Below are 10,087 nucleotides of genomic sequence, written 5' to 3' on the forward strand. Positions count from 1 at the left end.
AGAAATAAAAGTTTATTTTGAAAGTGGCCCAAAAGTAAAGAGAGAGAGTGTGTGTGTGTGTGTGTGTGTGTGTGTGTGTGTGTGTGGGAAGAGTTAGTGTAGAGTGAGTGGCAGCTCAGAACCCCCCCCCCGCCTCTCGGACCGCGGGGGTTGAGGCACTGTGGAGGTCAAAGTTCAGATCTGGTCCGGGACCCGGGGGGGGGGGGGGGGCGGGCGCCGGGTCTCGGGGTCAGGAGGTCAGAGGTCAGAGGGTCGGTCCTGACCCCCTTCCTGGAGGGGGAGGGGGGGGGGGGCGTGTCCGTGGCCTCTCCAGCATCTACGGAATGTTGCCGTTGGTTACCGGCGGCCTGGCGCAGGTCGCCGGGGGTTACCGGGGTCCGTGGGGACCAGTGTCAGTGGCCTGTTGCTAGGACGGTTGCCTGTTGCCCGTATCTACGGAATGTTGCCATCGGCGACCAGTGTTCATGGAAGGTTGCCGTTGGTTACCAGTATCCGTAGAAGGTTGCTAGTGGTGACCAGGTTGCTAGGGGATACCAGTCTCTGTGGCAGATTGTGAGTTGCTAGGGGTGACCAGTGTCCATGGCTGGTTGCTAGGGGTCACCAGTGGTCAGGGCTGGTTGCTAGGCGTCCCCAGTCTCCAGGGCTGGTTGCTAGGCGTCCCCAGTCTCCAGGGCTGGTTGCTAGGCGTCCCCAGTCTCCAGGGCTGGTTGCTAGGCGTCCCCAGTCTCCAGGGCTGGTTGCTAGGCGTCCCCAGTCTCCAGGGCTGGTTGCTAGGCGTCCCCAGTGTCCAGGGCTGGTTGCTAGGCGCTAGGACAGGATGGCGGGGACCCAGGGGACCCCACACAGGTTGTCCACGCTGGACCAGCGCTTCCTGGACGCACGGCGCACGTCCTTGTAGCGGTCGTCACACAGACGGGAGATCGCCTGGAGGAGAGAGAGAGCAGCATGAGGAGAGAGAGACAGACAGGCAGCATGAGGAGAGACAGACAGACAGCATGAGGAGAGAGACACAGGCAGCATGAGGAGAGAGAGACAGACAGACAGGCAGCATGAGGAGAGAGACAGACAGGCAGCATGAGGAGAGAGACAGACAGGCAGCATGAGGAGAGAGAGACAGACAGGCAGCATGAGGAGAGAGACAGACAGACAGGCAGCATGAGGAGAGAGAGACAGACAGACAGGCAGCATGAGGAGAGAGACAGACAGGCAGCATGAGGAGAGAGAGACAGACAGGCAGCATGAGGAGAGAGAGACAGACAGGCAGCATGAGGAGAGAGAGACAGACAGACAGGCAGCATGAGGAGAGAGACAGACAGACAGGCAGCATGAGGAGAGACAGACAGACAGGCAGCATGAGGAGAGACAGACAGACAGGCAGCATGAGGAGAGACAGACAGACAGCCTGGGGACGGACAGACAGACAGACAGCCTGGGGTCGGACAGACAGACAGACAGCCTGGGGTCGGACAGACAGACAGACAGCCTGGGGACAGACAGACAGACAGCAGCCTGTGGACAAACAGACAGACAGACAGACAGCCTGGGGACAGACAGACAGACAGACAGACAGACAGACAGACAGCCTGGGGACGGACAGACAGACAGACAGCCTGGGGTCGGACAGACAGACAGACAGCCTGGGGTCGGACAGACAGACAGACAGCCTGGGGACAGACAGACAGACAGCAGCCTGTGGACAAACAGACAGACAGACAGACAGCCTGGGGACAGACAGACAGACAGACAGACAGACAGACAGCCTGGGGACAGACAGACGGACAGACCTCCAGCCTCTGGGCCTTGTCGCGGCTGAGCGGCTCCAGGGGGAAGCTGAGGTTGTTGGCCTCGGCCATGGAGCGCAGGTCGAAGTAGTACTTGGCGTAGACGCTGGACGGCACGTTGATGTTGAACTGCAGCAGCTCCAGGAAGTCGCGCTCCAGCTCGTTCCTGTTGGGGGGGGGTGGGGGGGGGAGGCGGGACTTCCTGTTAAGACTACCCGCTGCTAGTTGCTAGTGCGCTAACCACGTAGGCGCTACGTCATCTCGTTCTCTCCCTCCTCTCTCTCTCTCTCTCTCTCTCTCTCTCTCTCTCTCTCGAGCTGCTCTCTCTCTCTCTCCCCCCCCAGTCCTCACCGCTCTGTCCATGGATGCACAATGGGCCTAGCCTAGCTCAGTTAGCCTAGCTCAGTTAGCCTAGCTCAGTTAGCCTAGCCTGCTTCAGGGTCTGCGTTAGCATAGCTTGCAGTCTGGTTCTGTTAGCCTAGCTTGCGGTCTGGTTCTGTTAGCCTAGCTTGTTGTCTGGTTCCGTTAGCCTAGCTTGCGGTCTGGTTCCGTTAGCCTAGCTTGCTGTCTGGTTCTGTTAGCCTAGCTTGCTGTCTGGTTCTGTTAGCCTAGCTTGCGGTCTGGTTCTGTTAGCCTAGCTTGTTGTCTGGTTCCGTTAGCCTAGCTTGCGGCCTGGTTCTGTTAGCCTAGCTTGCGGTCTGGTTCTGTTAGCCTAGCTTGCTGTCTGGTTCTGTTAGCCTAGCTTGCGGTCTGGTTCTGTTAGCCTAGCCTGCGGTCTGGTTCCGTTAGCCTAGCTTGCGGTCTGGTTCTGTTAGCCTAGCTTGCGGTCTGGTTCTGTTAGCCTAGCTTGCGGTCTGGTTCCGTTAGCCTAGCCTGCGGTCTGGTTCCGTTAGCCTAGCTTGCGGTCTGGTTCTGTTAGCCTAGCTTGCGGTCTGGTTCCGTTAGCCTAGCCTGCGGTCTGGTTCCGTTAGCCTAGCTTGCGGTCTGGTTCCGTTAGCCTAGCTTGCGGTCTGGTTCCGTTAGCCTAGCTTGCTGTCTGGATCCGTTAGCCTAGCCTGCTGTCTGGTTCCGTTAGCCTAGCTTGCTGTCTGGATCCGTTAGCCTAGCTTGCGGTCTGGTTATGTTAGCCTAGCCTGCGGTCTGGTTCCGTTAGCCTAGCTTGCGGTCTGGTTCCGTTAGCCTAGCCTGCGGTCTGGTTCCGTTAGCCTAGCTTGCGGTCTGGTTCCGTTAGCCTAGCTTGCTGTCTGGATCCGTTAGCCTAGCCTGCTGTCTGGTTCCGTTAGCCTAGCTTGCTGTCTGGATCCGTTAGCCTAGCTTGCGGTCTGGTTCTGTTAGCCTAGCTTGCGGTCTGGTTCTGTTAGCCTAGCTTGCGGTCTGGTTCCGTTAGCCTAGCCTGCGGTCTGGTTCCGTTAGCCTAGCTTGCGGTCTGGTTCTGTTAGCCTAGCTTGCGGTCTGGTTCCGTTAGCCTAGCTTGCGGTCTGGTTCCGTTAGCCTAGCTTGCTGTCTGGATCCGTTAGCCTAGCCTGCTGTCTGGTTCCGTTAGCCTAGCTTGCTGTCTGGATCCGTTAGCCTAGCTTGCGGTCTGGTTATGTTAGCCTAGCCTGCGGTCTGGTTCCGTTAGCCTAGCTTGCGGTCTGGTTCCGTTAGCCTAGCCTGCGGTCTGGTTCCGTTAGCCTAGCTTGCGGTCTGGTTCCGTTAGCCTAGCTTGCTGTCTGGATCCGTTAGCCTAGCCTACTGTCTGGTTCCGTTAGCCTAGCTTGCTGTCTGGATCCGTTAGCCTAGCTTGCGGTCTGGTTCTGTTAGCCTAGCTTGCGGTCTGGTTCTGTTAGCCTAGCTTGCGGTCTGGTTCCGTTAGCCTAGCCTGCGGTCTGGTTCCGTTAGCCTAGCTTGCGGTCTGGTTCTGTTAGCCTAGCTTGCGGTCTGGTTCCGTTAGCCTAGCCTGCGGTCTGGTTCCGTTAGCCTAGCTTGCGGTCTGGTTCCGTTAGCCTAGCTTGCGGTCTGGTTCCGTTAGCCTAGCTTGCTGTCTGGATCCGTTAGCCTAGCCTGCTGTCTGGTTCCGTTAGCCTAGCTTGCTGTCTGGATCCGTTAGCCTAGCTTGCGGTCTGGTTATGTTAGCCTAGCCTGCGGTCTGGTTCCGTTAGCCTAGCCTGCGCTGGAGGTCACCCACATGTCCTCCACGGTGATGTCCTTGAGGATCTGGCAGTAGTCCACGTTCCAGACGGCCTGGTCGTCCCACACCTTGGACGCCAGCAGGATGGCGCCCAGGACGATGCGCTTCCAGTTGCCGGGGCCGATGGTCATCTCCGCGTACGTCAGGAGTCGCTCCAGGTACACCTGGACCGCAACCGGACAGAACCAGATTATTTAACGATATTATCGTCACTATTATCGTTTTTATTATTTATCAGAACAAGGTAGTGTGGTTACAGGGACATTCTGTCAACTCTCTCCACAAACCACCGCAAACATATAGTCAACTACCACCGCAAACATATAGTCAACTACCCTCACAAACATAGTCAACTACCACCGCAAACATATAGTCAACTACCATCACAAACATATAGTCAACTACCAACACAAACATATAGTCAACTACCATCACAAACATAGTCAACTACCACCGCAAACATATAGTCAACTACTATCACAAACGTATAGTCAACTACTATCACAAACGTATAGTCAACTACCATCACAAACATAGTCAACTACCACCGCAAACATATAGTCAACTACCCTCACAAACATAGTCAACTACCATCACAAACATAGTCAACTACCACCGCAAACATATAGTCAACTACCACCACAAACATATAGTCAACTACCATCACAAACATATAGTCAACTACCATCACAAACATATAGTCAACTACCAACACAAACATATAGTCAACTACCATCACAAACATATAGTCAACTACCATCACAAACATATAGTCAACTACCCTCCAAACATATAGTCAACTACCACCGCAAACATAGTCAACTACCACCACAAACATATAGTCAACTACCATCACAAACATATAGTCAACTACCATCACAAACATATAGTCAACTACCATCACAAACATATAGTCAACTACCCTCCAAACATATAGTCAACTACCATCACAAACATATAGTCAACTACCATCACAAACATATAGTCAACTACCATCACAAACATATAGTCAACTACCATCACAAACATACGGTCAACTACCATCACAAACATATAGTCAACTACCCTCCAAACATATAGTCAACTACCATCACAAACATATAGTCAACTACCATCACAAACATATAGTCAACTACCACCACAAACATATAGTCAACTACCCTCCAAACATAGAGTCAACTACCATCACAAACATAGTCAACTACCCTCCAAACATATAGTCAACTACCCTCCAAACATATAGTCAGCTACCATCACAAACATATAGTCAACTACCCTCCAAACATATAGTCAACTACCCTCCAAACATATAGTCAACTACCCTCCAAACATATAGTCAACTACCATCACAAACATATAGTCAACTACCATCACAAACATAGTCAACTACCATAACAAACATATAGTCAACTACCATCACAAACATATAGTCAACTACCACCACAAACATATAGTCAACTACCATCACAAACATATAGTCAACTACCATCACAAACATATAGTCAACTACCATCACAAACATACAGTTTACGGACTGGTTGATCAATGGGCTGTGGGCGCAGCAGTGAGGACCAGAGCACCAGTACCATGTGGTCCATGTTAACAATGCAGCAGTAGAACCAGTTCACTGAGCCACTGACCAGCGTGACGATGGCACACTCTGCGGTGAGCTGGGCCGAGCAGAACAGAGTCCGGACGAACCGGTAGATCTGCTTCTGCTCAGGGTCCTGATCGTTGTAGTCAGCTGGGACCGCCCGAGTTCTGGAGGAGGGAGGAGGGGGAGGAGGAGGAGGAGGGGAGGAGGAGGGGGAGGGGGAGGGGGAGGAGGAGGAGGAGGGGGAGGAGGAGGAAGAAAAAGAAGAGGTAGAGGAGGAGTAGGGGAGGAGAAGGAGGGAGGAGGAGGAGGAGGGGGAGAGAGAAGGAGGGAGGAGGAGGAGGAGGGGGAGGAGGGAGGAGGAGGGGGAGGGGGAGGGGGAGGAGGGATGGAGAGGAGTGGAGGAGGAGGGGGAGGAGGAGGAGGAGGAAGAGGATGGGGAGGAGGAGGAGGAGGAGGAGGAGGAGGAGGAGGAGGAGGGGGGGGGGGAGGAGGAGGAGGGATGGAGAGGAGTGGAGGAGGAGGAGGGGGAGGAGGAGGAGGAGGAGGAGGAAGAGGAGGAGGAGGAGGAGGGGGAGGAGGAGGAGGGAGAGGAGGAGGGGGGAGGAGAGGGAGGAGGAGGAGGGAGGAGGAGGGGGAGGAAGAGGAGGAGGAGGAGAAGGAGGAGGAGGGGGAGGGGGAGGGGGAGGAGGAGGAGGGGGAGGAAGAGGGAGAGGAGGAGAGGGAGGAAGAGGAGGAGGGGGAGGGGGAGGAAGAGGAGGGGGAGGAAGAGGAAGAGGAGGGGGAGGAAGAGGAGGAGGGGGAGGGGGAGGGGGAGGAAGAGGAGGGGGAGGAGGGGGAGGAGGAGGGATGAGAGAGGAGGAGGAGGAGAAGGGGGAGGAGAAGGAGGAGGAGGAGGAGGAGGAGGGGGAGGAGTAGGGGGAGGAGGAGGAGAGGGAGGGGGGAGGAGGAGGAGGGGGAGGAGGAGGAAGAAAAAGAAGAGGTGGAGGAGGAGAAGGGGAGAGAAGGAGGAGAGGGAGGAGGGGGGAGGAGGAGGAGGGGGAGGAGGGGGAGGAAGAGGAGGAGGGAGGAGGAGGAGGAGGAGGAGGAGGAGAGGGAGGAGGGGGAGGAGGAAGAGGGGGAGGAGGAGGAGGAGGAGGGGGAGGAGGAGGAGGGGAGGAGAAGGAGGAGGAGGAGGAGGGGGGAGGGGGAGGGGGAGGAGGAGGGGGAGGGAGGAGGAGGAAGAGGAGGGGGAAGAGGAAGAAAAGGAGGGGGAGGAGGAGGAGGAGGAGGAAGAAAAAGAGGAGGTGGAGGGGGGGGTTTTAGGAGGATGGGGAGAAGGAGGAGAAGAAGAAGGAGGAGTTTCAGGAGGGGGAAGGGGAGAAAATAAGCATCTAGTATCTAATTGGTCTAATTTAAATATTCTCACTGAGGACCAATAGGAAAGCAGCGTTGTACCGAGAGGGGGTGGAGCTTCTCGTCAAAGATGTCCTGCACCGTGCCGCCGTGGGAGTCTCTGGAAGCAGACAGACAGGTCACACACAGACAGACAGGTCACACACACAGACAGGTCACACACACAGACAGGTCAAACACACACACACACACAGACAGGTCAAACACACACACACAGACAGACAGGTCACACACACACACAGACAGACAGACAGGTCACACACAGACAGACAGGTCAGACACACAGACAGACAGGTCAGACACACAGACAGGTCACACACAGACAGACAGGTCACACACACACACACACAGACAGACAGGTCACACACAGACAGACAGGTCAGACACACAGACAGACAGACAGGACACACACACAGACAGGTCAGACACACAGACACAGACAGGTCACACACACACACAGACAGACAGGTCAGACACACAGACAGACAGACAGGTCAGACACACAGACAGACAGGTCAGACAGACAGACAGGTCAGACAGACATACTGTAGACCTTTTATTATGAATTGATCAATGTTATAATCTGGGACCAAAGCGTCACATGACACCTATACCATCCCTTCCCAGAATCCAATGCGGTAGAAGAGTGTGAACTTTGAGTTTCCTCACCGGTTTTTGATGTGGTAGAAGATGGCCAGGGCTACACTGTAGACACACACACACACACACACACACACACTGTTAGGTTCAAGGCTGTTTCTGATTGGTTCAGAATTGATACCAAGTAATGTGACTTGCCGATGTTTGGAGGGTAGTTGACTGTATGTTTGTGTTGGTAGTTGACTATATGGTTTGTGATGGTAGTTGACTATGTTTGTGATGGTAGTTGACTATATGTTTGTGTTGGTAGTTGACTATATGTTTGTGATGGTAGTTGACTATATGTTTGTGGTGGTAGTTGACTATATGTTTGTTGTGTTGGTAGTTGACTATATGTTTGTGATGGTAGTTGACTATATGTTTGGAGGGTAGTTGACTATGTTTGGAGGGTAGTTGACTATATGTTTGTGATGGTAGTTGACTATATGTTTGGAGGGTAGTTGACTATATGTTTGTGATGGTAGTTGACTGTATGTTTGTGATGGTAGTTGACTATATGTTTGGAGGGTAGTTGACTATATGTTTGTGATGGTAGTTGACTATATGTTTGTGTTGGTAGTTGACTATATGTTTGTGGTGGTAGTTGACTATATGTTTGTGTTGGTAGTTGACTATATGTTTGGAGGGTAGTTGACTATATGTTTGTGATGGTAGTTGACTATATGTTTGTGGTGGTAGTTGACTATATGTTTGTGTTGGTAGTTGACTATATGTTTGTGTTGGTAGTTGACTATATGTTTGTGTTGGTAGTTGACTATATGTTTGTGATGGTAGTTGACTATATGTTTGTGATGGTAGTTGACTATATGTTTGTGACGGTAGTTGACTATATGTTTGTGTTGGTAGTTGAATATATGTTTGTGATGGTAGCTGACTATATGTTTGTGATGGTAGTTGACTATAAGTTTGTGATGGTGGTTGACTATATGTTTGGAGGGTAGTTGACTACATGTTTGGAGGGTAGTTGACTATATGTTTGTGATGGTAGTTGACTATATGTTTGGAGGGTAGTTGACTATATGTTTGTGATGGTAGTTGACTATATGTTTGGAGGGTAGTTGACTATATGTTTGTGATGGTAGTTGACTATATGTTTGGAGGGTAGTTGACTATATGTTTGTGATGGTAGTTGACTATATGTTTGGAGGGTAGTTGACTATATGTTTGGAGGGTAGTTGACTATATGTTTGTGATGGTAGTTGACTATATGTTTGTGATGGTAGTTGACTATATGTTTGGAGGGTAGTTGACTATATTGTTTGTAATGGTAGTTGACTATATGTTTGGAGGGTAGTTGACTATATGTTTGGAGGGTAGTTGACTATATGTTTGTGGAGGTAATTGACTATATGTTTGGAGGGTAGTTGACTATATGTTTGGAGGGTAGTTGACTACATAGTGCTGTAACACAGGAGAGCGGAGGCCGGTAGTTAGATTCCCGCGGCAGTGGCCTTACCATTTGATGGTGTACTTGAGGTTGGGCTGGCTCACTGTGCTGTCGTCCAGGAAGATGGTGGAACAAGAACTGTGTTTACACCTGGTGGTGGACTGCTACAGACAGACAGACAGACAGACAGACAGACAGACAGACAGGTTAAGGGTTTTTGTTGTTGTTGTTATAGTAAGGTTAAGGGTTCTTATTAAGGTCTCGATGGTCTTACCTTGGGTTCCATCAGGTGTGTTAACTGAAAAGGACAGACAGACAGAAAGTTAGGGACACAAATATGTTCCACAGAATCTACGGTGAAACGTTGAACACCTGAGCAGCAGCAGCAGCAGCAGACCCGCTGCCTTAATGGTTTTGTTAAGCTGTACTATTGTAATGTTAATGTTAATGTAATGTCAACGTGACTCTGACAACAAGCGTGCTGCGAGGTACCACTGTGATCGAGACACACTCACGTTGTTGATGAAGATGCTCTTCCTCTTCTCCCGCACTAAGAGACAACAAAAAAACGACAACACTATCAGACCGTGGCTCCAGACTGGAGAGCGGGTTTCGCTGTGGTTGCTAGGCGACCAGGAGCCAGCATCAATATACAAGCACCGAGGAAGGAACTGCTCACCCCCCCGAACACAGGAGTGGTTATTAACAGCAGATTACTAGGGTAAGTCATACAGTTAGTTATTTAGTTGTTTGACAGACAGATGGTTAGTGAGTGAGTTTGTCTGGAAGTTATTACGGAGTTATTTCATATTCTAAATGCTGAGAAATCAGTTAAAACACGCAGGGAGCTTCAGACTGACAGAGAAGAGAAGAAAACGCTGGTTTACACCAGCAGAGGGCGCCAGAGACACACACGCTGGTTTACACCAGCAGGGGGCGCCAGAGACACACACGCTGGTTTACACCAGCAGGGGGCGCCAGAGACACACACGCTGGTTTACACCAGCAGGGGGCGCCAGAGACACACGCGCTGGGTTACACCAGCAGGGGGCGCAAGAGACACACGCTGGTTTGTTTACACTGCGTTGTTTCTTCATTCT

The 10,087-nt window shown here is 51.8% G+C and overlaps 1 pseudogene across 1 annotated transcript; it reads right to left on the reverse strand.

Moving 5' to 3' along the window:
- Positions 1–281: 281 nt before the first annotated feature.
- On the reverse strand, positions 282–9,611 carry LOC311375925 (cyclin-Y-like; annotated as a pseudogene). The gene is made up of 9 exons (XR_014684294.1): positions 9,503–9,611; positions 9,262–9,285; positions 9,057–9,151; positions 7,610–7,645; positions 6,983–7,040; positions 5,592–5,712; positions 3,949–4,115; positions 1,785–1,947; positions 282–924 (listed from the first exon to the last, which is right to left on the reverse strand). The product of XR_014684294.1 is annotated as a cyclin-Y-like (transcript).
- Positions 9,612–10,087: the final 476 nt, after the last annotated feature.

This window comes from Micromesistius poutassou, assembly GCF_964030765.1.
Source record: "Micromesistius poutassou genome assembly, contig: SCAFFOLD_6417, whole genome shotgun sequence".
NCBI classification, from domain to species: Eukaryota; Metazoa; Chordata; class Actinopteri; order Gadiformes; family Gadidae; genus Micromesistius; species Micromesistius poutassou.